This window comes from Phyllobates terribilis, unplaced genomic scaffold (assembly GCF_046119375.1).
Source record: "Phyllobates terribilis strain yellow unplaced genomic scaffold, ASM4611937v1 Scaffold_5__5_contigs__length_657084704, whole genome shotgun sequence".
NCBI classification, from domain to species: domain Eukaryota; kingdom Metazoa; phylum Chordata; class Amphibia; order Anura; family Dendrobatidae; genus Phyllobates; species Phyllobates terribilis.
The window spans coordinates 297,341,126-297,368,593 of record NW_027362765.1 but is presented as its reverse complement, the minus strand read 5'-3'; the positions used below and the strand labels follow the sequence as shown (position 1 = coordinate 297,368,593).

Genomic DNA, 27,468 nt, shown 5'->3' with positions numbered 1-27,468 from the left:
TCCTACCTATGTCCAGAGACCCACCCCTATCTGCTCCTACACCACTGGGTATTCCTCCCCCCGCCCCACTCCAGCCAGGGACAGATGCTGTCGTGCCTGCACTTCTGTCTAGTGGGAGCACCGTTGAGCTGTCCCTCGGAAATGGGGTGTGTGTGGTGCATGCAGCTTACTGAGTCCTGGTCCACACTCCATCCTTACCCGGGAGTGGAATATCACACCTCTGGTTTGAGGTGCAATACCCCTGTAGCAGCCGAGCCCTCGGGGTGCTACATGTCCACCTGGCGAGGGGCCCCAAGCTTGTCCTGTAAAAGTGAATGGTTTGCAAATGATTAGACTACTAGACTCGGGGAGTGACCCTCGTGAAGGCCAAAATGCCTCTCCAATTGATCCCTGGGAAGAAGGTTGGCGTCCGCTGCATTCACAGGAATGCTAAAGACTATCGGGAGGCCAGAGAGTTCATTAAGACGGCCCTAGGTACTGAGTCACATGAGGTCCGTGTGGTCCAGGATTTATTGCACCCAATTATTATACGCGGAGGGGAGAAGACCTTGATTGCTAGGGTAAGAAATGGGTTGGCCCTAAAGAAGTCTCACTAACCCCAAAGTCTGACAGGTTTCAATTCTGTTTAATGATGGCCGATGAGAAGGTAGGATTCCCTGATGACGACATTTCTGAGATAGAGGTGACCAGAGAAAATTTTGGGTTCGCCCAACATAGGGACCTAACTCTCAAAAAAGCGTTCAATAATGTAACTTATAAACGGCATAGCACAGGAGCTGGGGAACGACACCAGATTTTCTTATTTTATGATGAGTGGGGAGTTATTGTACCGGGTTACCAAGGTGAGAGAGGAAATAGTGGATCAATTATTGGTACTATGACCCTATAGAGTCTATAGTATAGACAGAGGGTGATGGACATAGCCCATTCACATTTCTTGGGTGGCCAACTGGGTGTCGACAAAACCCAAGAACGGGTCAGACGGAGGTTCTATTGGTTCGGATGTCACCGGGAAATCCTGAGGTATCGCAAGTCCTGTCCCACCTGCCAGTTAACAGCTCCTACCTCTCACTTCCGATATCCCCTCGTGCCGCTACCCATTAAAGCATGGCAAGAAAGGGACCCCATTGAAACTCTATGTTTGCTGGATAAGCCAGAAAGAACATTGAAGATGTGACAATAGCCAAGACGCTGTTGAACGCCAAAAAATAGCAATGTCAGAAATTGCTGCAGCAGAAGCAGGACCTGTTCTCAGATTTGCCGGGATGTACAGATGGCATAGAACATGAGGTTCTGACGGAACCTCATGTGCGTGTGAATTTGAAGTCTAACAGAATTCCAGAGGCCCGCCGAAAACTGTTCTCCAAGAAAGTGAAGTGTATGCTGATTCTCAGAGTCACTGAGAAATCCAAGAGCAGGTGGTCTAACCCAATTGCAATTGTTCCAAAACCTGATGGATAATGGAGATTCTGTACTTATTATCGGAACAAATAATGAAGTTGTCCAGTTGAACGCATATCCGATGCCGCATGTCGCTGAGCTGATCGAGAGACATGGGCCAGCAATGTACCTAACCACTTTGGATCTAACAAGGGATATTTACAAATCCCCATGTCACAAGAAGCCAAGGAGAAAGCGGCTTTCTCTATGCCCGAAGGTTGCTTCCAATATGTCTGGATGCCGTTCGGACTGCAGTGAGCTCTGGCCACCTTCCAGAGGGCCATGGACAGAATCCTCGCACCCCATAAGAATTACGCTGCGGCATACAGTCATGGCCAAAAGTTTTGAGAATGACACCAAAATTATATTTTCACATGATCTGCTGGCCTCTGGTTTTTATTAGTGTTTGTCTGATGTTTATATCACATACAGAAATATAATTGCAATCATATTATGAGTACCAATAGGTTATATTGACAGTTAGAATGAGTTAATGCAGCAAGTCAATATTTGCAGTGTTGCCCCTTCTTCTTCAAGACCTCTGTAATTCTCCCTGGCATGCTCTCAATCAACTTTTGGACCAAATCCTGACTGATAGCAGTCCATTCTTGCATAATCAATGCTTGCATTTTGCCAGAATTTGTTGGTTTTTGTTTGTCCACCCGTCTCTTGATGATTGACCACAAGTTCTCAATGGGATTAAGATCTGGGGAGTTTCCAGGCCATGGACCCAAAATCTCTATGTTTTGTTCCATGAGCCATTTAGTTAACACCTTTGCTTTATGGCAAGGTGCTCCATCATGCTGGAAAAGGCATTGTTGGGCGCCAAACTGCTCTTGGACGGTTGGGAGAAGTTGCTCTTGGAGGACATTCTGGTACCATTCTTTATTCATGGCTGTGTTTTTAGGCAAGACTGTGAGTGAGCCGATTCCCTTGGCTGAGAAGCAACCCCACACATGAATGGTTTCAGGATGCTTTACAGTTGGCATGAGACAAGACTGGTGGTAGCACTCACCTCTTCTTCTCCGAATAAGCTGTTTTCCAGATGTCCCAAACAATCGAAAAGGGGATTCATCAGAGAAAATGACTTTGCCCCAGTCCTCAGCAGTCCACTCCCTGTACCTTTTGCAGAATATCAGTTAGTCCCTGATGTTTTTTCTGGAGAGAAGTGGCTTCTTTGCTGCCCTCCTTGAAACCAGCCCTTGCTCAAAAAGTCTCCGCCTCACAGTGCGTGCAGAAGCACTCACACCAGCCTCCTGCCATTCCTGAGCAAGCTCGGCACTGCTGGTAGTCCGATCCCGCAGCTGAAACAGTTTTAAGATACGGTCCTGGCGCTTGCTGGTCTTTCTTGGGCGCCCTGGAGCCTTTTTGACAACAATGGAAGCTCCCTCCTTGAAGTTCTTGATGATGCGATAGATTGTTGACTGAGGTGCAATCTTTGTAGCTGCGATACTCTTCCCTGTTAGGCCATTTTTGTGCAGTGCAATGATGGCTGCACGTGTTTCTTTAGAGATAACCATGGTTAACTGAAGAGAAACAATGATACCAAGAACCAGCCTCCTTTTAAAGTGTCCAGTGATGTCATTCTTACTAATCATGACTGATTGATCGCCAGTCCTGTCCTCATCAACACCCACACCTGTGTTAATGGATCAATCACTAAAACGATGTTAGCTGCTCCTTTAAAGGCAGGACTGCAATGATGTTGAAATGTGTTTTGGGGGTTAAAGTTCATTTTCTGGGCAAATATTGACTTTGCAAGTACAGTAATTGCTGTTCAGCTGATCACTCTTTGACATTCAGGAGTATATGCAAATTGCCATTACAAAAAATGAAGCAGTAAACTTTGGAAAAATTACTATTTGTCTCATTCTCAATACTTTTGGCCATGACTGTACATAACTAGCCAGGTGTCAGCTATGATGTCAGCTGAACACCTGGCGGAGACCGCACTCACACAGCTGCTGTGAGCACAAAATCTCCATGACGCACCCCGTAAATCCAAGGTCAGGAAGTTATTCCCCTCCATGAGGTACGGGGTACGTCCAATGTCGAGAAGGGCTTAAAATACGTTCAGATGATCAAAGTTCCAAATTGACAGTCAATGGTAGCAGACATTGAGAACCAGATGCATAGGAAGAGTGAAATGCAGCGAGTCCCTCCAGTATCTAAGGCTGTTGTCAATGCTGATGCCATGAAATGTTCTTCCATCCCTCTAGTTGGCCTCTATGTTCCAGTCTCACTAATCTTCATTATGTGTGGTCAGCAGGTATTCTATAGGTACTATGGGTGACTTACTTCTGGCTGAGTACTCCTCCTGTGTCTGTGGCACACTTGCAATTAGACCGTGTATTCTAGAGGACAAGGTATCCCTTCACTTTCAGTTGTAGAAGTGTTTCATGCTTCCCTCACTTTCCTCTGACTAACTTCTCCATAATGGCTGCTCCATAACGACCTGCTGGAAAAGGAAAGATATTTCTCTCACATGTTTCCTGAGCTGTCCTTTTGCTAATTCTTCCTCAGCTCTTAACTGTACTCTGAAGCAATATTAGTGCAAATGACGCACCCCGAGGGCCGTGGGGCACTCGGCAGCCAGGCCTCTGGTTGCTGGGCGATATCACGGTGGCTGACCCGGTCCGTGGCCCAGGGCGGTCAACCCAAAAGGGGAATTATTTATAGCGGATTTGTAAAGTGTTCGCGACGCCACCTGTGGAATGCGGCTAAAGGGAGCCGCCGCTGCGGAGCAGTCCTCTGAGGCAGATGTTAGGGCAGCTTATGATGGAACGGCTCCCCACAGGTGGAGCGGGCCTCAGGGCAGTGTAGGAGTTGTTGGTTGCGCTGGGCGTATTAGTGCAGGGGGAAAGATGACGCAGGTGAAATAATGGACGGAGGCAGTGCGGTGCAATCATCCGAGTCTTTACTCACAGTTGTTAAGTTCCTCAGGTTGCACTGTCCAGCTTACAGCCTCCCACGTTGCGCTGCGTTCACCAGAACGAGGGTCCAGCTCTTCCAGTTTGGGAGTGGCTGACAGAACCCCACTTTCTTGTGTTCCTCTCTAGACTGTCTGTAGTGTAGTGTTGAATTTGAATGTTGGGGTTCCGGGCAGCACTCCCTCCTTACCTGAGAGAAGGAGACACCACATCTCTGGGTGAGGTGCAGTACCTCTGTGGCGACTGAACCCTCAGGGGCGCCACACTCCCCCCTGGTAAAACACAGCATGTCCGCGGGCTGGAACTGAGTAAAACAGGGTATATTACAGACATGCAAATTTTTAGATGCATCACATATAAGATCATAAAACATAACATTTCTTCCCTTTTTGGGAGGCACTTTTTCTTGAACGTTACAGGTTATTGTTACACTATAAAAACATTTTTAATAACATTCTGTAGCAGGATGTCCTTTTTACTTTTTAAACAGGTGCAAAGGTAGCAGCATGAGGGACCCATCCGCAAACCCTCAACGTAGGCCCTGGGCGTGGCTGCAGGGCATAGGTGATCCTCATGCTGGACCACGTCTTCCGCCACGCCAAACGGGTTTTTCTTCTGAGATCACTTGATTGCACTTATAAAACCAATAGGAAGCACTTTAAGAAGTGCAAAACTATATACAAAATAAGTTTTTGGCTGTTCACAGTCCCCAGCCTGGAGTCTGTATACCCGGACGGGTAATTATGAAAACACACACTATTAGAAAAATATTATTCTTTAAATTACTATACCCTTACGGGTGACTATATACAGTTTTTAGTCCCACCTACTGGACTAGTAGTGGGGTCCCCGCCTGGGGTACTTCTGGTTCTTGCTGGACCCAGCCGGGTCATAAGCTATGTCCTGCGGGGGGGTGTCCTCGATCACGCGGTACACTTTTAGGGCGTACCACCCACGTTTCCCGTGGTGCCGAGTGTAGATGACACGGTCACCGGGGTACAGATTCCGGTCGGGATGGCCCTGCTCTAGCTCGGGCTCCACTTCCCGCCGGTTCACAAAAATGTCCCTTGCGAAGTCGGGATCTCGAATGAAGCCCCACCCAGCCTTCAGGTCAGACTTCACCACGAGTCCTTCTTCACGGGGGCTGGGGTGCGCAGACTCCACCTGACGGGCTTGAGCCTTTGCGGCCTTGTTCCGGGCCTCCAGTCGCTCACAACGTGCCCGCCGGGCGCGCCACTCCTTCTCCAGCTGCTGGAGCTCCCGCCTGCAGAACTCCTTCCTCTGCAGGGCTTACAGCCTCCCACGTTGCGCTGCGTTCACCAGAACGAGAGTCCAGCTCTTCCTCAGGGAGTTTGGGAGTGCCTGACAGAACCCCACTTTCTTGTGTTCCTCTCTAGACTGTCTTCACACTGGGTCTTTCTCCCTCCTGCCCTGTGCTTCCCCACTCTCAATCCCGCTCGGGTGCTCTGAAGTCTCTCCTGTCTCACTGGAGTTCCCGGACCTGCTTGACCCTCACGGGGATTAGAATGAGGCTTTGGCAACTGAACTATATAAGCCAGAAGCCTCCGGTTTTTCCAGCCGAGACTTGAAGTTACACGACTGGTCCAGGGGCCGGTCCCCTTCTTGCGGCCTACGATCCCTCTGTCTTCTGACAGATTTGGGGCGTACGGGTGCTTTCCTGCACTCGCCGTACCCCCTGGGATCCCTTCTGTAAATCGGAGCCTACTCCTCTGCTCCCCTCCTGGGCCTCTAGGAATCGGCCCTTCTTGTGGAGCAGAGCTCCTAAAGAGACTCTGCTACCAGACTGTCTTCTCCCACTGACTAACCATTCTCCTCCCACCCTAAAATGGCTTCGCTTTATATACCTACTATCAAAGTGCTCCCCTTAACTGCTTCCTCCACCCACACCCACTACTGGTTCCCCCTACCTTTGGGTTCCCCTCACTCCAGCCAGGGACAGGGCTCAGCAGGAAACACATTGCATCTTGCCCTTCCAGCCGGCTTGGAGTAGTGTAGTGTTGAATGTGAGTGTTGGGGTTCCGGGCAGCACTCCCTCCTTACCTGAGAGAAGGAGACACCACACCTCTGGGTGAGGTGCAGTACCTCTGTGGCGACTGAACCCTCAGGGGCGCCACACAAACATGAGTCTCTTTTACTTAACAATATAAAGACATTTGTGCTAACAGACAGGGGTGGATTAAGAGTAGAAAGGGCCCCGGGCAGTTTAGAAGGCGCCCCCCCCACACACAGACACACCTGATGTATCATGTAACACGTCACATGATCCCCTGTGATAGATCATGTGATAGTTCACGTGAAATTAATTTGGCACAATATTAATATATTAATTATAATATTTTTTACATTAATTGTATGACTTAATATTGAGCACAATTAAGTATGCTGACATCCTCTATATACAGTTTGAGACCCTACACACAATATGAGCTGCCACAATCCTCCTATACACAGCTGGAGGCCGCACGTTGCCATCTATACGCAGCTGGAGGCCGCACGTAGCCATCTGTACACAGTGGGAGGCCGCACGTAGCCATCTATACACAGCATGACGCCGCACGTAGCCATCTATACACAGCAGGAGGCCGCATGTAGCCATCTATACACAGCAGGAGGCTGCACGTAGCCATCTATACACAGCGGAAGGCCGCACGTAGCCATCTATACACAGCGGGAGGCCGCACGGTGCCATCTATAAACAGCAGGAGGCTGCACGGTGCCATCTATACACAGCAGGAGGCCGCATGTAGCCATCTATAATCAGCGGGAGGCCACTCGTAGCCATCTATACACAGCAGGAGTCCGCACAGTGCCATCTATACACAGCGGGAGGCCGCACGTAGCCATCTATACACAGCGGGAGGCCGCAAGTAGCCATCTATACACAGCAGGAGGCAGCACGTAGCCATCTATACACAGCGGGAGGCCTCACGGCGCCACCCCCAGAGACAGCGGGAGGCCGCACGGCGCCCCCCCAGAGACAGCGGGAGGCCGCACGGCGTCCCCCCCAGAGACAGAGGGAGGCCACATGGCACCGCCCCAGAGACAGCGGGAGGCCGCACGCAGTCACGCACACACACAAACATATACAGACATATACATACACGCATAAACACATTTGAAACACAAAAATACATATAAACAGACATCACACAATGATATCTGCCTGCACACATACACACTCACACACACTCACTCACTCACCATCCCCCGGCTCCCGTCGTTCAGCTCCTCTCTGGTGGTAAGTAGCAGTGCAGGGCGCGCACTGCGTGACGTCACACAAGCAGACACGGCCGCGCACAGGGCCGTGTCTCCTAGCTGTGACGCGGCCGGGCCAGCACACAGGGAAGTTATTAGGTGCAGTGCTGGTGCGGCCGAAGAAGAAGCAGCGGCAGTGCGCCGCTGCTGGGGGAGCGGTCCGGGGGCCCCTCGCCTCTGACTGCCGGTATGTGCTGCAGCGCCGCACATATTATAATGAGGGCAATCTGGCCATAGACGCCCCGGGCCCCCCAGAGCCCCGGGCGGTAGCCCAGATTGCCCTCATTATAATCCGCCTATGCTAACAGATAACAGTAAACATTCTGTTGTACCCTGCTTTGGGGTACTAAATATACTATAGCAGTGATGGCAAACCTTTTAGAGACCGAGTGCGCAAACTGCAATCCCAAACCCACCTATTTATCGCAAAGTGCCAACCCGGCAATTTAACCTGAATACTGTGTTTCTAAACAACTCATACATTAGCTTTTACATCTTATACATCTTTTGTAAGGAGCTTCTAAGCCTAAAGCCCCCGTCTCACATAGCGAGATCGCTAGCGAGATCGCTGCTGTGTCACGGTTTTGGTGACGCAACAGCGACCTCACCAGCGATGTCACTTTGCAGTGATCAGGCCCCTGCTGTGAGGTCGCTGATCGCTGCAAAGTGTCCTGGACCATTTTTTTGTCGTTGCCCTCCCGCTGGTCAGCACACATCGCTGTGTGTGACCAGCGGGAGCAGCGATCAGGCTGGTAACCATGATAAACATCGTGTTACTAGGGGCACACGCGCACCTAGTAACCTAGTAACCCGTTGTTTATCATGGTTACGAGCCTGCTAAAGTGAGCGGTAACCTCCCGCTCACCGTAGCAGAGTGGTAACCATGATAAACAACGGGTTACTAGGTGCGCGTGTGCCCCTAGTAACCCGATGTTTATCATGGTTACCAGTCTGCTCCTGCTTCATTCTTTCCACGATGTCGCTGCTCCCCTGATCGTTGGTGAGCCTGCCTGTTTGACAGCTCACCAGCGACCACATAGCGACGCAGCAACGATCCCTGACAGGTCGTATCGTTGTCGGGATCGTTGCAGCGTCGCTAAGTGTGACGGGGCCTTAAGATACTCAATTGCAGAGGAGGTCTATTCTTGAGAAAGGAGAGGATTTTTAATCAAAAGTAAAATTGCAAAGTTGTTTGTTTTTACATCCTCTTTACAATTGTAACTCTTTATCATGTTGAGAAAACCTTTAAGCCAGGGATGTCAAACTCCTATACAAAGAACACCAAAGTTAAAAGCTTGGACCAAGTCGCGGGCCAACCTTGATATTTGTTAAAAAAATTGTCTACAACTGAGCAAGTTTTTCCTTATCAAATAAAACGATTAACTTTTGGAATTATAGTGGAATAAAATAATATGTAAGAGCAGTAAAAAGCATATGGCCCAATGGCCTAATTTAAATATGTAATAGCAAAGGATAAAAAACCTTGAATAAAACAGATAAAGTATGATGGAAACAAAAGTGCCACAAAACACAGTATGATATCCCCACAGAGAATTCCTCCACAAACATCAGTATGATGACCCTACTGTACCCCCCTCTCCCTCAATCCCCCCAAAAAGAATGGTGATCCCATCACAGTATGATTCTCCACCTGTAATCGCCACACTGCCCTCTGTAAAGAATAATAGGCACAAAAATACCTCCATACAGTGTAATGGGCCCCACATAGTCCTCCATACAGTATAATGGGCCTCACATATTCCTCCATACAGTGTAATCGGCCCCGCATAGTCCTCCATACAGTACAATGGCCCCACATAGTGATCCATACTGTATAATGGTCCCACATAGTGTTCCATGCTGTATAATGGTCCCACATGATGCTCCATACTGTATAATGGCCCGACATGATACTCCATACTGTATAATGGCCCCACATAGTGCTCCACACTATATAATGGCCCCACATGATACTCCATACTGTATAATGGCCCCACATAGTGCTCCATACTATATAATGGCCCCACATAGTCCTCCATACAGTATAATGGTACTGCATTTAAAAAAAAAATAATAATAATACTTAACTCTGCCCATTCCAATGCTGATCTGGTCTCTTCATATATCACAATCCTATCTGTGGGCATGCACGCCATCTCCTCAGCCCACGCGCCATTCCCTCACCCTCCTCAGCTCGTGCGTAGACTAATAAGAGGGAGCATGGCCTGATGGGAGGGCACGTGTGCAGAAGACAGTGACCGCGGCGCTAGTGCTGAGGGGGATGGCGCAGCGGCTGAGTAGAGTGGTGGCGCCAGCACTGAGGAGATGGCATGCGTGTGTAGCGCCCCGAGGGCTCGGCCGCTACAGGGGTATTGCACCTCTGCCAGAGGTGTGGTATTCCACTCCCGGGTAAGGATGGAGTATGGACCAGGGCTCAGTTAGCTGCATACAGCACACACACCCCATTTCCGAGGGACAGCTCAACGGTGCTCCCACTAGACAGAAGTGCAGGCACGACCGACTATGTCCCTGTCTGGAGTGGGGAGGGGGGTGGAACACCCAGTGCTGTAGGGGCAGATAGGGGTTGGTTCCTGAGCGTAGGTAGGAGCCCATTGGTTGCCGGTCACCTGGGCTCATGTTTCTAGAGGGAGGTATAAAAGGTGGGCACCATCTTAGTTCTGAGTCAGTTCAAGCAGGAGGAGAAGAGAGAGGAGTTCGGCCGGAGAGGGCTGACAGGGAGCAGTGGCTCAGTCTGGGCCCAGCTCCATGAGGCAGGCCTGAGGAGTGGGCCAGGAACAGAAAGGAACAGAAACAGAAAGGAACAGCAAATAAAGAGAGGAAGAAACAGAAGGACTCAGGAACAAGAAGGTGGAAGGGACCCTAAGAACCCACGAGAATCCAGGGTGCAGGGTCAGGCAGATTAAGGGTACCGGATCCCAAGTTGGTGGAGGAGAAACAACCCTCAGCCAAAGACCGGAGGTCGTGATCATTTATTGGTGCGACACCTCATCAAACCTGCTAGGAAGGCACCATATAGGACAGCGGAGGACGGGGCCCACGTTTAACCGCACAAGTCCGCGGTAGCTGGACAAAAGTGGGTCACTGGTGAGGCAGGCCAGAGAAAGGACAAAATGGGGTCTTGAGCCATACTCCTGAGCTGTCTGGGAGTTGACCGAGCCCCTTACCTGGTGGACGCAGCACATCTCGGGCGGTCATTCCCTGCAGAAGTGACTTGGATATTAACCGTGAGTAAAGACCCTGGACTGCAGTACGTTGTCTGTGTGCTTTTTCGCTCCTCCGGCATTACCGGTACTGGGACTCTCACCACCATCGCTCCCACCATCCACTACACTGCCCTGGGGCCGCACTCTTCCCGTGGGGAGTCACACCATCCGAGCTGCTTACATCATCGGCCCCAGCGGTCTGCCCTGCAGCGGCGGTTCCTAATAACCGCAATCCACGGGTGGCGTAGTCGGACATCTCTTAAAACAACTAAAAGACTGCCACTGGTCTGACCACCCTGAGCCACGGGACCGGGTCGCCACTACTACCCCCATCGTCTCCCTATTGCCCGGTTCCGAGTGCCCCACGGCCCACGGGGCGAGTCACGTGCCCACCGGGAGGGCTCTGCGTGCCCCCTCTGGCACGCGTGCCATAGGTTCGCCGCCACTGTGCTATAGCATGCTTTAACATAATTGTAATGTTAAAGGTATTACAAATATTATGTTAACAATAGTGATAGTGCTTTTAAGAGTGATCATATAGCACCCAATGTTTGCATGATGCTTACTTTGTTTCAGTTCATGGATTTTCTTGAGCATGTGACGTTCATTTTGTTTCTGGTTGATAAGCATTTTAAGCTGCAGTAACACCTAAAGTTCTGATCATTTTTAGTGATGATGAGTGAACACTAACATGCTTGAGCTCTCAGTACTCGAATCAAGCAGTTCAGATGCTTGGACAGGTTCGATTTGAGTAACGAGTGTAATGGAAGTTAATGGGAAAGGAGAGCATTTTTTCCAGCAGACCATAACAGAAGGGCAGTGCGGCCAGGAAAATCACTGAAATAGATGGAAACAGCACTCAAATGGAATGGGAACAGCATGGAGAAGATGCCTGGACACATCTTTGAGTAGCAGGTCGCTGCTGGGGACAATGTTATCAGAGTATTATTCAGGGGTGTACATAGGAATCATGGGGCCCCATAGCAGAAGCTCTAATTGGGCCCCCACCCCAAAAAAATGTAAATAATTGTCGGGGTCACCAAAGATCAGATCTCACAACTTTCCATCCTTTACATAGTAATTTTCCTCCTGCTGAAGTCCTAGATCTCTCTTTCATTGCCCCATAAAGTGTGTTGCCAATAAAAGGGCCCCCCAAACACAGTATGATACCACCATGGTGAATTCCTCGACATGCGCAGCATAATGACCCTACTGTACCCCACCTCAACTCCCAGGGCAAAGTATGCTGACCCCAACACAATATGATCCCCCAACTGTGAGCCCCTAGAGCTAGAGAGGATGGTCTTCAAAATCGGATCAGATCTGGACATTCTCTGACCCTCACAGATCTCATTCTCAGATCCATGATTTTCATGGATGTATGAATGGATCTATAAAACTCTACGAGTCCGTAGACCATCCGATAAAAAAATCTGGCAGCACACGGACATTTCACACAAATTTTAGAATGTGACCTAAGGGATTTTACAGATAACATTATCACTCCAAGTCACACAGTGCAGATATAGAATAATATTTACATCCAGACACTTACCGCTGATGTCTCATCTTATCAGAGTCGGTTTCTGCAGCTTCTTCTCCATCTGGTCAGACCTTCATGTCAACATCTCCCAGCCATGACTCGTCTTGTCACGATGATCTCCAGCCTAGAAAATAACAAGGTCACATATTGTATGCATACATGTGTCTCCCCCGCTCTGCTCCCTTGAATACAGATATGTACCCCCTCATTAATATATTAGCCACTTAGTAATCTAAATAAAAACTGATAAGCAACACTGTGCCCCCCATTAACTATAATCTCCACCAGCCAATAATATAAATTATTCAGTCTCTGTGACTCTCCTCAATTAACTGTAAGGCTATGTGCACACGGAAAACATACAAGGCTTCACAGTACAAGCAAAGTGAAACCCTCATAATTGCTCTCTCCTAGCACCCCTATCATTGCTCTCTCCCACCACCTCCATCATTGCTCTCTCTCAGCACCCCCATCATTGCTCTCTCTCAGCACCCCCATCATTGCTCTCTCCCAGCACCCCTGTCATTGCTCTGTCCCAGCACCCCCCGTCATTGCTCTGTCCCAGCACCCACGTCATTGCTCTGTCCCAGCACCCCCATCATTGCTCTCTCCCAGCACCTCCATCATTGCTCTCTCCCAGCACCCCCATCATTGCTCTCTCTCAGCACCCCCATCATTGCTCTGTCCCAGCACCCCCATCATTGCTCTGTCCCAGCACCTCCATCATTGCTCTCTACAAGCCCCCATCATTGCTCTGTCCCAGCACCCCCATCATTGCTCTGTGCCAGCACCTCCATCATTTCTCTCTCCCAGCCCCCCCATCATTGCTCTGTCCCAGCACCTCCATCATTGCTCTCTCCCAGCACCCCCATCATTGCTCTCTCTCAGCACCCCCATCATTGCTCTCTCCCAGCACCCCATCATTGCTCTCTCCCAGCCCCCCCATCATTGCTCTGTCCAAGCACCTCCATCATTGCTTTCTCCAAGCACCCCCATCAGTGCTCTCTCCCAGCACCTCTATCATTGCTCTCTCCCAGCACCCCCATTATTGCTCTCTCCTAGCACCCCCATCATTGCTCTCTCCCAGCAACCCCATCATTGCTCTGTCCCAGCACCTCCATTATTGCTCTCTCCCACCACCCCATCATTGCTCTCTCACAGCACCCCTTCATTGTTCTCTCCCAGCAACACGTCATTGCTCTCCCCTTCCCCATCATCCCCATCATTGCTCTCCCCAGCCCTATCAGCCCCATTATTGCTCTTCCCAGCCCCATTATTGCTCTCCCCAGCCCCATCAGCCACATCATTCTTCTCCCCAGCCCCATCATTTCTCTCCCCAGCCCCATCATCCCCATTATTGCTCTTCCTAGCCCCATTATTGCTCTTCCTAGCCCCATCAGCCCCATTATTGTTCTCCCCAGCCCCATCAGCCCCATTATTGCTCTCCCCAGCCCCATCCGCCCCGTCATTCCTCTTCCTGGCCCTATCAGCCCCATCTTTCCTCTCCCCAGCCCCATCATTCCTGTCCCCAGCCCCATCAGTCCCATTATTGCTCTCCCCAGCCCCATTATTCCTCTCCCCAGCCCCATTATTGCTGTTCCCAGACCCATCATCCCCATCATTCTTATCCCCAGCCCCATCATTCCTCTCCCCAGCCCCATCAACTCCATTATTACTCTCCCCAGCCCCATCAGCCCCATTATTGCTCTCCCCAGCGCCAGTCCCATTATTGCTCTTCCCAGCCCCATTATTGCTCTCCTCAGCCCCATCAACCCCATTATTGCTCTCCACAGCCCCATCATCCCATAATTCCTCTCCCCAGCCCAATCAACTCCATTATTCCTCTCCACAGCCCCATCAGCCCCATTATTGCTCACCCCAGCCCCACCATCCCATCATTGCTCTCCCCAGCACCACCATCCCCATCATTGCTCTCCCCAGCCCCATCATTCCTCTCCCTAGCCCCATCATTGCTCTGCCTAGCCCCACCATCCCATTATTCCTCTCCCTAGCCCATCATTCCTCTCCCCAGCCCCATTATTGCTCTTCCCAGCCCCATCATTCCTCTCCCCAGCCCCATCATTCCTCTCCCCAGCCCCATCATTGCTCTCCCCAGCCCCATCAACCCCATTATTCCTCTCCCCAGCCCCATCATTCCTCTCCCCAGCCCCATCAGCCCTCTCCCCAGCCCCATTATTGCTCTCTCCAGCCCTATCATTGCTCTCCCCAGTTCCATCAGCCCCATTATTGCTCTTCGCAGCCCCATCACTCCTCTCCCCAGCCCCATCAGCCCCATTATTGCTCTTCCCAGCCCCATCATTCCTCTCCCTAGCCCCATCAGCCCCATTATTGCTCTCCCCAGCCCCATCATCCCACCATTGCTCTCCCCTCACCTCCCCTCCCCAGCATTTCAGTAAAAAAAACAACTTACCTCAGCTCGCTCCCCTGCAGCATCCTTCTGGTTGCAGGGAGATTTCTTCCTGACCCAGGCGCGCGCTGCATGATGACGTCAAGCAGAGGACGAACCCTCCAGCTCCGCTGCTATTCTCCTCCTGACAGCAGGGATCGCCACGGGCAGTGAGCAGCTGCACCTTGTGGGCCCCTTGGTGCAGCTGCATGGTGGGGACCCGGCGCAGCTGCACCGGTGGCGGTATGTCCACCCCTGGACTGCTATGGGGCCCCCCCGACTCACGGGCCCCATAGCAGTCGCGTGGTCTGCCGCAATTGGCGGTACGCCACTGGTATTACTCCACTTTACGTAGTAACAATAAAACATACCAAACCGAAGATCAAATGGATTTTACAGGAAAAAATGTTAGGAAACATTCTTTCCTGTATAATGACTGTGGTGGACCTAGTGTGTGTCTCCCTCGTCTCTCCTCCTTGGTTGCCCAAGTATCTATGACCTCTGCTGCCATCATTGTCAGATGTGAATTTTTGTATTAAATGTTCGAATAGGACCTTATGATATTGCACCATTTTACTAGCACTCTCCGCCGCAGGAAGGAGAGATGGAAAGTTCTCCTTGTAGCATGGGTTGAGAAGGGTGAACAACCTGTAATCATTGTTCGCCAAAATGCGTATAACACAAAGGAAGCGGACATAAAGTCAGCCATTTGTGCCAGACGCCCAACAGGCAAAACTTCCCTGTCCCTGCCAGAAGGACTCTTCATCTCTTCTTCTTCTCTCTCCTCCTCCTCTTCAGCCCATCCACACTAAACTCAACAGACGAGATGAACCTGGTGTGGGTAGTATCACCCTGTGTACTTTCTTCCTCCATCTCCACCTGGTCCACTTGCAACGCTTCCTCTTTAATTGTGAGCAGAGAGAAGACACACAAGTGGGATGGATACACTGATTATGGTGGCATCGCCGCTCACCATCTTGGTTGATTCCTCAAAGTTTTGTAGAACCTCACAGATGTCAAGACATCCATGCCCACTCATCCGCTGTTATGTAAGGAGGCTGACTGGAATACCGATGGGCATGTTGTAGCTGGTATTCAACTGCTGCCCTCTGCTGCTCACAAAGCCTTGCCAACATGTACAATGTGAAGTTCAAGCGAATGGTCACGTCGCACACCAGTCGGTGAGCTGGCACTTACAGCTGTATTTGACTTGCAGAAATTGTCGCACACGCAATGTACCTTTACAAATAGCTCCGGCAAATCTTGATAGGTTTCAGAAACCACTAAACCACATTGAGCACGTGGGCCAGGCATGGTACATGTGCTTGCTTGTCAAGCTTCAGAGCTGCCACCGGGTTATGGTCATTATCACACACAACCATGCCTGGTTGTAGGTTCAGCGGCGAGAGCCACAGATTTCTCTGGTCTGTTACATCTTTACACAACTTGGCGACAGTGTGCTGTTTGTCATCTAAACAAATTAGTTTCAGCAGAGCCTGTTGACACTTCACCGAGGCAGAGCTTCCAGCTTTCGACTGATATTGACAAAGTGCTCCGCGATAACAATTCAGATATGGAGGATGGGGAAGAGGAGGGGGTGCAGGAACTGGTGTAAGAGGTGGAGGAATCCTTGATGGAACTAGGGCCCGCAATCCTTGGTGTCGGCAGCATGTGTGACATCCCAGGGTCCGACTCGGTTCCGGTCTCCACATGGTTCATCCAGTGTGCAGTCAGGGAAATGTAGCGTCCCTGGCCACAAGCACTTGTCCATGAATCAATCGTTAAGTGGACCTTCCGAGTAACTGCATTGTCAGGGTATGGGTGATATTATGGGACACATGCTGGTGTAAGGCGGGATGGCCAACCGGGAAAAATAGTGGCAGCTGGGGACTGAGTACTGAGGGGCGCCAGAAAACCTAAGTGTCCACAAGCTTTAACGGCAACACTTCCAGGGCAAGAAGTCAGGAAATGTGATTCGGCCTTCGGCTGGGTGGGTGTTAGGGTAATTTCTTTTCTGTTCCAAGGCCTGGGGTAGGGACAGCTGAACGCTGTGTTGGGACAAGAAATTTGACGTGGTTGAGGATTGTGCTTGTGAATGTACAATGACTGGTGCAGGGCAGGACGCACCTGCTTCCTGGACAGGGGGTTGGCAAGTACATAGCAAAGGGAAAGAGGCAATGGTATCACCCGCAGGCACCAACTGTGGACCAAGGTGTACAGCCCACCTAGTCAGGTGCTTTGTAGACATGTGCCTGAGCATGCTGGTGGTAGTCAGGCTGGTTGTGATCAGGCGCCTTGGTACAGCACAGGTTGCAAATGACCATTCTTTAATCGTCTGCACTTTCTTTGAAAAATTGCCAGACTGGAAAACACCTAACCTTTGGCTTGGGAACTTGCTATGGATGGGTGCTCTGGGCAACAGTTGCCTGCCTTCTCCCACTGGCCACCCCACTGCCAGTTGCGGTGCTATGGATCCCTCACTCTCTGCGCTGCAGCCTGGCACCTTCCCAGCTTGCGTCAGTGACTTCTTCGTCCATCACCTTGTCTTTCCACTTCAGTACTCTAGTCCTCCTGACTTGTTCACTTACCAACATGACTTGGCAATTGTGTCTTATCATCATCTACCTCTTGAGACACTAATTGCTGTTCCCCACCATTATCTTCTTCTGAACGTGGCTGTTCAAATATTTGGGCATCACTACATATGAGTTCCTCATGTCTCTCTTGAAACGTGGCAAGAGACCAGAAATGGAAATGTAAAGAGCTCCTCTGAGTGTCTGAATGTGGGATCGCTTGTCTCCTGGGACTCGGCATGGTGGGAGGATCAGGGTGAGGATTATGTGGTCCAGACTCTTTCCCAGTGAGACTGGACAGGGTGGTGCTAGGAAACATACTGGAAGCATTATGTAGCGCTGGCGTCCCTGCCCTCTGCTAGGCAGGGACGCTGCTCCCCTCACCGCTCTGCTCCGTGCCCGGCGTCCTTTCCCCGCTCTGCTGTCAGCGCGCGCTCCTGCCCGGCGTCCTCTCCCCGCTCTGCTGTCAGCGCGCGCTCCGTCCCGGCGTCCTCCTCCTGCTCTGCTCTCGGCGCGCGCTCCTTCCCGGCCCCTGTGCTTAGGGCGCGCGCGCGCGCGCTCCCCTCCTCTTAAAGGGGCCGCGCGCGCCGCCCTAAAGAGTCCCCGGCCAATGGCCGGAGGACTTCATCATATAAAAGGCACCTCCTCCAAAATGGAGGTGCCCGAGCAATGTTGTTTGCACCTGTGTCTCACCTGTGCTTCAGCCCTCAGGTCCCGTTGCCAGTTACCTGCCAGTTACCTGCCAGTTACCTGCCAGTTTCCTGCTAGTTACCTGCCTGATTCCTGCCTGAATACTTGTTACCTGCCTGCCTGCCTGAGGTCCGACGGTCTGCCTTACAACTCCGGTCAGTCTGTCTAAGGACCAACTTGTCCGCTCACCTGGGAGCGCACATCAGCTACCTGCCTGCTTGCCTGAGGTCCGACGGTCTGCCTTACAACTCCGGTCAGTCTGTCTATGGACCAGCTTGCCCGCTCACCTGGGAGCGCTTCTCCGCTACCTGCCTGCTTGCCAGCCCGGAGGCTCCGTTGTCACGTGCTGTGACCACCAGCTATCTCAGAGACTCTTGCCCGCTCACCTGGGAGCGCATCTCCGTTACCTGCCTGCTTGCCAGCCCGGAGGTCCCGTTGTCACGTGCGGTGACCACCAGCTATTCCAGAGACTCTTGCCCGCTCACCTGGGAGCGCTTCTCCGTTACCTACCTGCCTGCCAGCCCGGAGGTTCCGCCGTCACGTGCCGTGACCACCTGCTATTCCAGAGACTCTCGCTTGCTCACCTGGGAGCACACATCTACCATCTGCCTGCTAGCCTACCCGGAGGCTCTGCCATCACAGGTCGTACCTACCCCTTACCCAGAGACTGCCCTGATCACTTGCCGTAACTCCCTGTCCGTTCACCCAGAGACTGCCACCCGCTCCCTTACAAGGGCCGCTCCCTTGTATAGTAGCTCAGAGGTTCCGCCTCCCGGACCCGTTACAGTTTGCTCGGGCCATGGAACCCGGTGGCACCCAAGCTCCCTCGCTCACGGACCTGTGTCATGAACTATCCCGTCAAAGGTCCCAACAGGAGACCATCCTGGGTCACCTGCGGAATGTTAATTCTCGCCTGAACACTCTGTCTGATCCACCAACAACCTCCGCCAGTACCATGGTATCCTTTTCCGGACCCCGGCTCTCTGCACCTCCTCGCTTCGGAGGCGACTCCGTCCTGGCTCGGGGCTTCATAAATCAGTGCACCCTGCATTTTGAACTATTATCCCACCAGTTTAACTCCGACCGAGCCAAAATTGCCTTTATCATGTCCCATCTCACCGGGGAGGCCCTGGCCTGGCTAAATCCTCTATGGGAGAGAGGAGATCCCCTGGTGTCCGACTTGCCTGCCTTTCTCATGGCTTTCCGGAAAGCCTTCGACGAACCCGGACGGAGGACCTCATCCGCATCTTCTCTGCTTCGCCTCCGTCAGGGAAGCCTCACCGTGGGCCAATATGCCATACGGTTCCGTACCCTTGCCTCGGAGCTGGCCTGGGATAACGAAGCCCTGGTATCCGTCTTCTGGGAGGGTCTGTCCGGCCGTATTAAAGATGAACTTGCTGGTCGGGACATTCCTACCACTCTCGATGATCTAATAACCCTTGCCACCCGGATTGACCTACGGTTCCAGGAGCGTGCCAAAGAGGTCACCCGTGAGAGAAGGATTCCACGTCTTGCTCCTACTTTCCAGGAACCCGTCATTCCTTCCGTTTCTCCACAGGTACACTCTCCTGAGCCTATGCAGGTCGACCAGACCAAGATGGTCAAATCCCGTCAGGATTTCCGCCGTGCCGAGGGGAGCTGCTTCTACTGTGGCAGTAAGGAGCATCTGATCCGTGCCTGCCCGGAGAGGTCGGGAGAACACCTGTATCTAGGTTCACTCAGAGGGGTCGATCTAGACAAAAATAAATCCTCTCCATCCCTGCTGTTGTCAGTCTCAATCATCTGCGGGGAGAATCGTTATTCCGAACTAGCCCAACTTGACTCTGGAGCAGCCGGAAATCTTATTTCACAGTCCCTGGTGGAGAAATTCCGCATCCCCACCAAACCTCTGGCTGTACCCTTGTCTGTTGTTGCCGTGGATGGGGGCCTCTTACCTCGCCCCATCCAATTCATCACCGAATCCATTACTCTGCAGGTGGGAATGCTGCATTCAGAGAGTATCTCCTTTCACGTTCTGCCTGGTCTCCCTCACGCCCTCTTGCTAGGTCTGCCTTGGCTCCAGAGACATGCACCCGTGCTTGACTGGCAAACCGGAGAAGTCCTTCACTGGGGACAGGCCTGTCATAAAACCTGCCTGGTTCCCGTCCATTCCGTCCGTCCCTCTCCTATCCCAGCTAATCTACCTGGACTTCCGATTCCTTATTGGTCTAGTGCTGATGTCTTTGTTAAGGAGGAGGCAGAGACATCACCACCTCATAGACCATGTGACTGCCCCATCGATCCCGCCAGAGTAATGCAGGTGGCTCCCGTGAGTCTAAATTGTCTCCCTCCTGGTAAGACGTTCGTATCGGTACCTGATCGGGAGAGAATCCTACACTGGGGTCATTCGTCTAAACTAGCTGACCACGCCGGTCGGAAAAAGACCCTCCAGCTTATTACCCGACACTACTGGTGGCCTAACCTGCACAAGGATGTTATGGACTTTGTTTCTGCCTGTGTGTCCTGCGCCCGCAACAAAGTTCCGAGACACCTGTCGGCCGGCCGCCTTCTTCCTCTGCCAGTACCTGCTGCCCCCTGGCAGCATTTAGCGATGGACCCTCCTCAATTCCGTCCTGGGGATAAAGTCTGGCTCTCGTCCAAATATGTCCGACTCAAGATCCCTTCCTATAAGTTAGGGTCTCGGTTCATCGGCCCACTGGTGGTCATCGGTCAGATCAACCCGGTAGCCTATAAATTGAAACTCCCGGCCAACTTACGGATCCCTAACTCCTTCCATGTATCTCTCCTCAAACCTGTGGTACTTAACTCTATTTCTAAGTCTACAGGTACGCCTCCTGCTCTGGTTTCTGCTGAGGACAAGTTTGAGGTAGAGAACATTCTTGCCAGCAAAAGGGTAAGAGGAAAGACCTTTTTTCTGGTAGATTGGAGGGGGTTTGGTCCTGAGGAGAGAACGTGGGAGCCCCGGGAGAACATCCATGCCCCTCTCATCCTAGCTAAATTTCTGTCTGGCCTAAAAAAGGGGGGGCCTAAAGGGGGGGGTACTGTAGCGCTGGCGTCCCTGCCCTCTGCTAGGCAGGGACGCTGCTCCCCTCACCGCTCTGCTCCGTGCCCGGCGTCCTTTCCCCGCTCTGCTGTCAGCGCGCGCTCCTGCCCGGCGTCCTCTCCCCGCTCTGCTGTCAGCGCGCGCTCCGTCCCGGCGTCCTCCTCCTGCTCTGCTCTCGGCGCGCGCTCCTTCCCGGCCCCTGTGCTTAGGGCGCGCGCGCGCGCGCTCCCCTCCTCTTAAAGGGGCCGCGCGCGCCGCCCTAAAGAGTCCCCGGCCAATGGCCGGAGGACTTCATCATATAAAAGGCACCTCCTCCAAAATGGAGGTGCCCGAGCAATGTTGTTTGCACCTGTGTCTCACCTGTGCTTCAGCCCTCAGGTCCCGTTGCCAGTTACCTGCCAGTTACCTGCCAGTTACCTGCCAGTTTCCTGCTAGTTACCTGCCTGATTCCTGCCTGAATACTTGTTACCTGCCTGCCTGCCTGAGGTCCGACGGTCTGCCTTACAACTCCGGTCAGTCTGTCTAAGGACCAACTTGTCCGCTCACCTGGGAGCGCACATCAGCTACCTGCCTGCTTGCCTGAGGTCCGACGGTCTGCCTTACAACTCCGGTCAGTCTGTCTATGGACCAGCTTGCCCGCTCACCTGGGAGCGCTTCTCCGCTACCTGCCTGCTTGCCAGCCCGGAGGCTCCGTTGTCACGTGCTGTGACCACCAGCTATCTCAGAGACTCTTGCCCGCTCACCTGGGAGCGCATCTCCGTTACCTGCCTGCTTGCCAGCCCGGAGGTCCCGTTGTCACGTGCGGTGACCACCAGCTATTCCAGAGACTCTTGCCCGCTCACCTGGGAGCGCTTCTCCGTTACCTACCTGCCTGCCAGCCCGGAGGTTCCGCCGTCACGTGCCGTGACCACCTGCTATTCCAGAGACTCTCGCTTGCTCACCTGGGAGCACACATCTACCATCTGCCTGCTAGCCTACCCGGAGGCTCTGCCATCACAGGTCGTACCTACCCCTTACCCAGAGACTGCCCTGATCACTTGCCGTAACTCCCTGTCCGTTCACCCAGAGACTGCCACCCGCTCCCTTACAAGGGCCGCTCCCTTGTATAGTAGCTCAGAGGTTCCGCCTCCCGGACCCGTTACACATTATCTGCTATCCAACCGACCACCTGTTTGCAATGTTCTGGCTTCAAGAGTAGTGTCCCACGCCCCCCTTCAAAGTATGGCAGGAAGATAGGTCTCGAGGATGAGCATGGTTGTTTTGCTCTTACAGCAGGCACAGTTTCACCTGGCCCACGGACTCAGCCTCTGTGTGCACCATCAGCAGCACGTCCACTTCCCTATCACTTACGGCACGCCTTGCGCATTTTAAATTAGGTAGGTAGGTTCAGCTCTGAGAAGGACTGTTGTTTTAACGGTGCAGCAGCGGTAGACAAGTACTGCAATAGCAATATTAAGCCCTGCCTAGATTCCTGTAGTCAAAAACTATTCCCCCACTGAATACAAGACACAGCAGTTTTGCTGGAGAAAGGAAAATATTTAGCCCTGAAAAGGACTGTTATATTGAATGGTGCAGCTTTGGTATACAAGTACTGGAATAGCAATATTAAACCCTGCCTAGATGGCCTGCTCTCCCTCCTATTGCAACTCTCCTTAAACTGCTCCCTGATGACAGTGTGCTGAGCATTGCATCACTCTCTATAATATAAGACCGCATGTCACGGCATTACCGTGCATGGCGGGCATTCCCCACATGTTTATTGGTTGTCTTACAGGCGGAGCGGGAACTCGTGCACCCGCGATACTCGATCGAGTACCAAGAGTGCCCAAGCACCTCATTGCCCAATCAAGTATCGAGCAGTGAAGAGCACACTCGCCCATTACTAGTCATTTTCATTAACCACTAACAAATGGATGAAAGTTCTTAGCAGTTTGAGGACCAATCAAAAGCCACCATGTCCATAATGCTTTGATGTATTACACTTTTCTGTAGTTTAATAGCAAAACTCATGGGAAAAACAATTGCACTAGGCAAATTCCAGGGCCACTGACAGGGCACAGACCTATATTGCTTTAGGTGGTAGAGTGGCATTAAAGTGCTATCAATTAAAGACCATTGATTTGACTGACACAAAGCTTATCTTAGGGAACTGATGTAACAAAAAAAAAGGAATACTGATGAGATTTTCGCTGATCAAAGTGAACTTTCAAGCTCTTCTGAAATGTCAAATATGAAGGAAGGAAATTTGGATGCCAATTTCAGTGATGGAGGTTTTCCTTGAAAGTAGCTCCCAGATGAGCTTTCAACCACAATCACAGAATCCTTCCCAGGAACAAGTGAGCCTTCCAGAGCAAGAGGTTATGTGATGACTTGGATGTAGTAAAATCTTCTAGCATCTCATTACTGCTGTCTTCATCAAGTTCTATTGCAGAAAAACATTGCAATTGTTGACCAACATCCTTATCAACCAAATATCTTGGATTGTGACAACCTTCCATTTAAGGAGGCAGGTTTCTATTATTGGAAGAAATAAAATGGAGACCACATTAGGTGCTCTTGGCTAACCTTGAAAGTGCTAAAAAAAATGGAAGAATTTTTTTGCAGCATCTGATTTGCCTTTTCAAATGCTGTTTCCCCCTTAGTGGCTGTACAAATTTCAGACAATGCCATCAAGCTGTTGCAAAACATGATTTATCAGTCATTTTGATGCTGCTAATGCATACCTCATTGCAAAGAAACACCAAAGCATTGACTTATTAATAAGCAAAGATCAAGCTTCAAAATGAAAGAAGGAGGTACTTCAGAATATCAAAGTCATGAAATGAGAGTTCAAGTCCTTTCAAGGGCCCGTAGGCCAACAACAATAGCCCAGACAGTCCAGGGGCACGACCCAACTCTTTCAACCTGGTAACAGTCATTCTGGGTCAACACTGCCCCTGCTCCGTCAGAGCCCACAAGCCATCCACACCAAGACTTCAAACCAGTTGGGACTTCAGGTCATCAACCCGGTTGGGACCTCTCCCCCCAAACATGGGTTCTTGAGACAAGGACACAGTCATCTTGAGGCAAAGTCCTCATGAGACACAATCCGTTGTCCCCCAGCAGCCCGTAGGATGAGGATACAGTCCTGTTTTGTGTTATCTCCCATTTGATGGAATTCAGTCCTTTGCTGATGGTTGTAGGAACCTCCAGTGGCTGCAGTGGCTCTGCAATTCAGCAGGGGGATGTGCAACGAGCACAACAGACCTGGGAAGGGGGAAAACTCAACTCTATCGCCATCCACAGCCATCACTACAAAAAAGCCTTGACTATGCAGGCTCTCAGGAACCTTCTACTGCTCCAGATGCTAGGTGCAACGGGCACCACACGGCTTCCTCTGTTTCCGTCTCCTCAGACCTATGTCTCCCTTCTGGATCCGGTATCCTGTACACAAACAGCCAAATTTGCAGTCTGTGCCACATGCACTATGGCAGAGTAAGAAGTCACCTCTGACGGTCCCAAAGATACCATGCTTTCAACCCCCATTTATTCCGTGGAGCTGTAGGAGCTTGGTACCACTGCCTTGGTCCCTCACTCTATATGAGTTTATACATGCGGCCATCAGGGCCCCCAGGAAGGGCACTTCCGCCCAAGGTGGTGCAACTGAACCGCCTCGGGGAAGAGATCTCCATCTTCACCCTGGAGACACCCACTACATACCACCCCTGCGAACTGTCCTCCTTCAGAAACTGCACCCACTCCCCAGGCTGCAGACTTTGACCATGGGGTCCAAGGGTGTTGCGCCGGACAGAGGGGCATTGACATACACTGTATGCCTTGTTCACTCTTCCTCAAGGAACCAGTGTCCCTGGTGGCGATCAAAGCACAGCACCATCACCTTTGTCATCTTTTGGGCCAGTCAGCTGGCCGTGCAACTGTTTTTCCCTCCGCTTCTTGGTTTGGACTGCAGACACAATCCACTTTGCCTAAATGATGAGGGGGATACTCCCCGGGTTGGGGTCCACCTCTGGGCTAGGTGGCGGGATCTTCAGTACTGGAGGAGGACTTTGTTATCCAGTCCCGCAGGGTATCTAATCTCTTGGCCTGACTGTGAGCCACAAACCAGGTATCTGTCCACAGAGACTGTTCTTGCTCGGCCCCAATCTTTCTCAGCAGACCGCCTGATCTCACTACCTCATCCACCATTTCCATAAGCTGACGCAGCCATCGACAAGCCACCTCTTTCCTCAGTCACCTCGCGCAGCAATAGCATAAGATGCCACTCAGCCATCTTTATAAAGCCACTGTTCAGAAGAATCAGTGTAGGGTATTTAATCCACTATTTACAAATTGCCATAAGGCAAGAAAAAGCCCTAGCTAAAGATTCATAAATATAAAAATTAACCTTTATTTATTCTATTAATATAGGGCTAATGTACAAAAATAAAATCACAAAGGTTTGTGGTGGTCAGTATTTAAGATTCTTGTAGATTGTGAGCCCTCGCGGGCAGGGTCCTCGCTCCTCCTGTACCAGTCGCTGTCACACTGTGTTCAAGATTATTGTAATTGTTCTTGTATTATACCCGTCTTTCACATGTAAAGCCCCATGGAATAAATGGCGCTATAATAATAATAAATAATAATAATAATAATAATTTTTCATTTGGTCCTAGAGATAAATGGCTAATATCGATCATTGTTTTTGCTGATAATTCAGACAATTATTTAATGAAAAACGATTCATAGGCTGACTTATAGTATGGCTAATCAGAGAGTCAAAAGAATAGTTTGTTCCTTTAGGGGTAGAATTATTTATGTGGCATTTATTTATTTATCTCTTTATTATTGTTAGTCCCTTATGGGATCTCATTAGAGAGATTACAACTGTTTTCTGGTATAATGTCTATCCCTTTCAATCGTAGGGTACAAGGGCAACTGAAAATTCACTAATATCACTATAATAATTCCCGGTGGGGATGCAATTAGAAGTGATACCTGATGATCTCACTATTCAACTGTCTTTTAAAAGTTAAAGTTGTATTGACAACTACAAAAAAATCGCTGAAATATGGCGTCATTATAGTGATGTGTCCCCTCTGGAATATAAACACACTAGCTCTCTAAAATCCTCAAAGTATTTGACTCTCTGACAATTCTTTCTGCTGCAGTGCCGTCCACTGTACTAGAGAATTGCTATTCTAATTGACCCCACTATTCTATATGAATTTCTCACTAGAACGAGACTAGGGAAGCTCCATAGTGTATATGAGGATCATAGATAACTGTCAGTGCATAGTGTGGCAGCGGAACAACACTTTGTTGCTTGATAATGACCAAGTAACAAATTAATGCTTCTCAAAAAAAAGAATCAGCTGCCTCCCCAACATGTTTCACCATTACTGGGGCCATCAGAGGAAATGGCCACTGGATGGAACCCATGAGCTTTTAAAAGGTAGGTTATGATGTCATGGGGGTTATCTGCTAGTCAGAGGTAATACATCTGCCAATCCCAAACTTTTGTTGGCAGAAAAAACAACTGATTTGTAAAAAGACATGTCACTCATCAAAGGTTAAAGTCATAGGTACATATTTATTTAGAGAAAGCTCACCTGTCCAATTGTAGTTTTGGCGCCGCGAGAGGACCAACAGAAAGATTCTTCCAGGTCAACATCAATCACTCCGGCGCCTGCGCAGAGAAGACAAAAAGAATGAGGACATTCGAAGCCACATGATGACCATCGGCGCTTGCGCAGTCCGCTCTACAGATGAATAATATGAAGGACCTATCAGCGCAGTATAAATGTCACAGCGCATGTCCTTTAGGGTAATTACAAACAATCGACGCTTGCGCAGTAGAAGTCCAAAGGTACATATTAGGGAGGACCTTTTGCTTTACCTCTTGCGTCATCAGGCATAGTGAAAGTCCAAACGAGAGGTATCAACTGCACATGTGAAAGGTTCCAAACAGAGTTTTGGTATGTACATATGGATTACGCATGTCTGATAGATGTCAACAGATTATCTTCTCCATAGAAACCTTAATGTTTTTCAATAAATCTGCATCCACATAAAATTCATTATAAAGGTTCTACATTAGAATCTTATAATGCGACTATCATATCAAATGCTATATAAACAGAACAGGATTAGCTTTACCACAAACTAAGAGCTTAGAGTAAATACTCCTTATGGAATTATCCCTAGAAGTGTCACCTCGTATGATCAAAATTTAGAATAGTTCACTAGTGGATCAATGAATAATGGGAGATATGTGCCCCGTGGAGAGCACAGTTCTCAACCTCTACTCATTTCCAGGACATGTCTGCCACATTCTCACCCTATAGCATATGAGACTGTGGCAGA

The 27,468-nt window shown here is 50.5% G+C and overlaps 1 protein-coding gene across 2 annotated transcripts in view; it reads right to left on the bottom strand.

Annotated features, from left to right (window-relative positions):
• Positions 1-26,742, bottom strand: part of LOC141273041 (glycine N-acyltransferase-like) — an 86,117-nt gene extending 59,375 nt beyond the window's left edge. Inside the window, exons 1-3 of one of the 2 annotated variants that reach the window (XM_073684368.1) lie at positions 26,715-26,742; positions 4,561-4,674; positions 3,739-3,898 (exon numbers count right to left, since the gene is read on the bottom strand). The gene's annotated coding sequence lies outside the window, so the exon portion shown is untranslated. Of the gene's footprint in view, positions 1-3,738; positions 3,921-4,560; positions 4,675-26,714 lie in introns of those variants that run through there. The other variant, XM_073684369.1, reaches the window with a different exon arrangement.
• Positions 26,743-27,468: the final 726 nt, after the last annotated feature.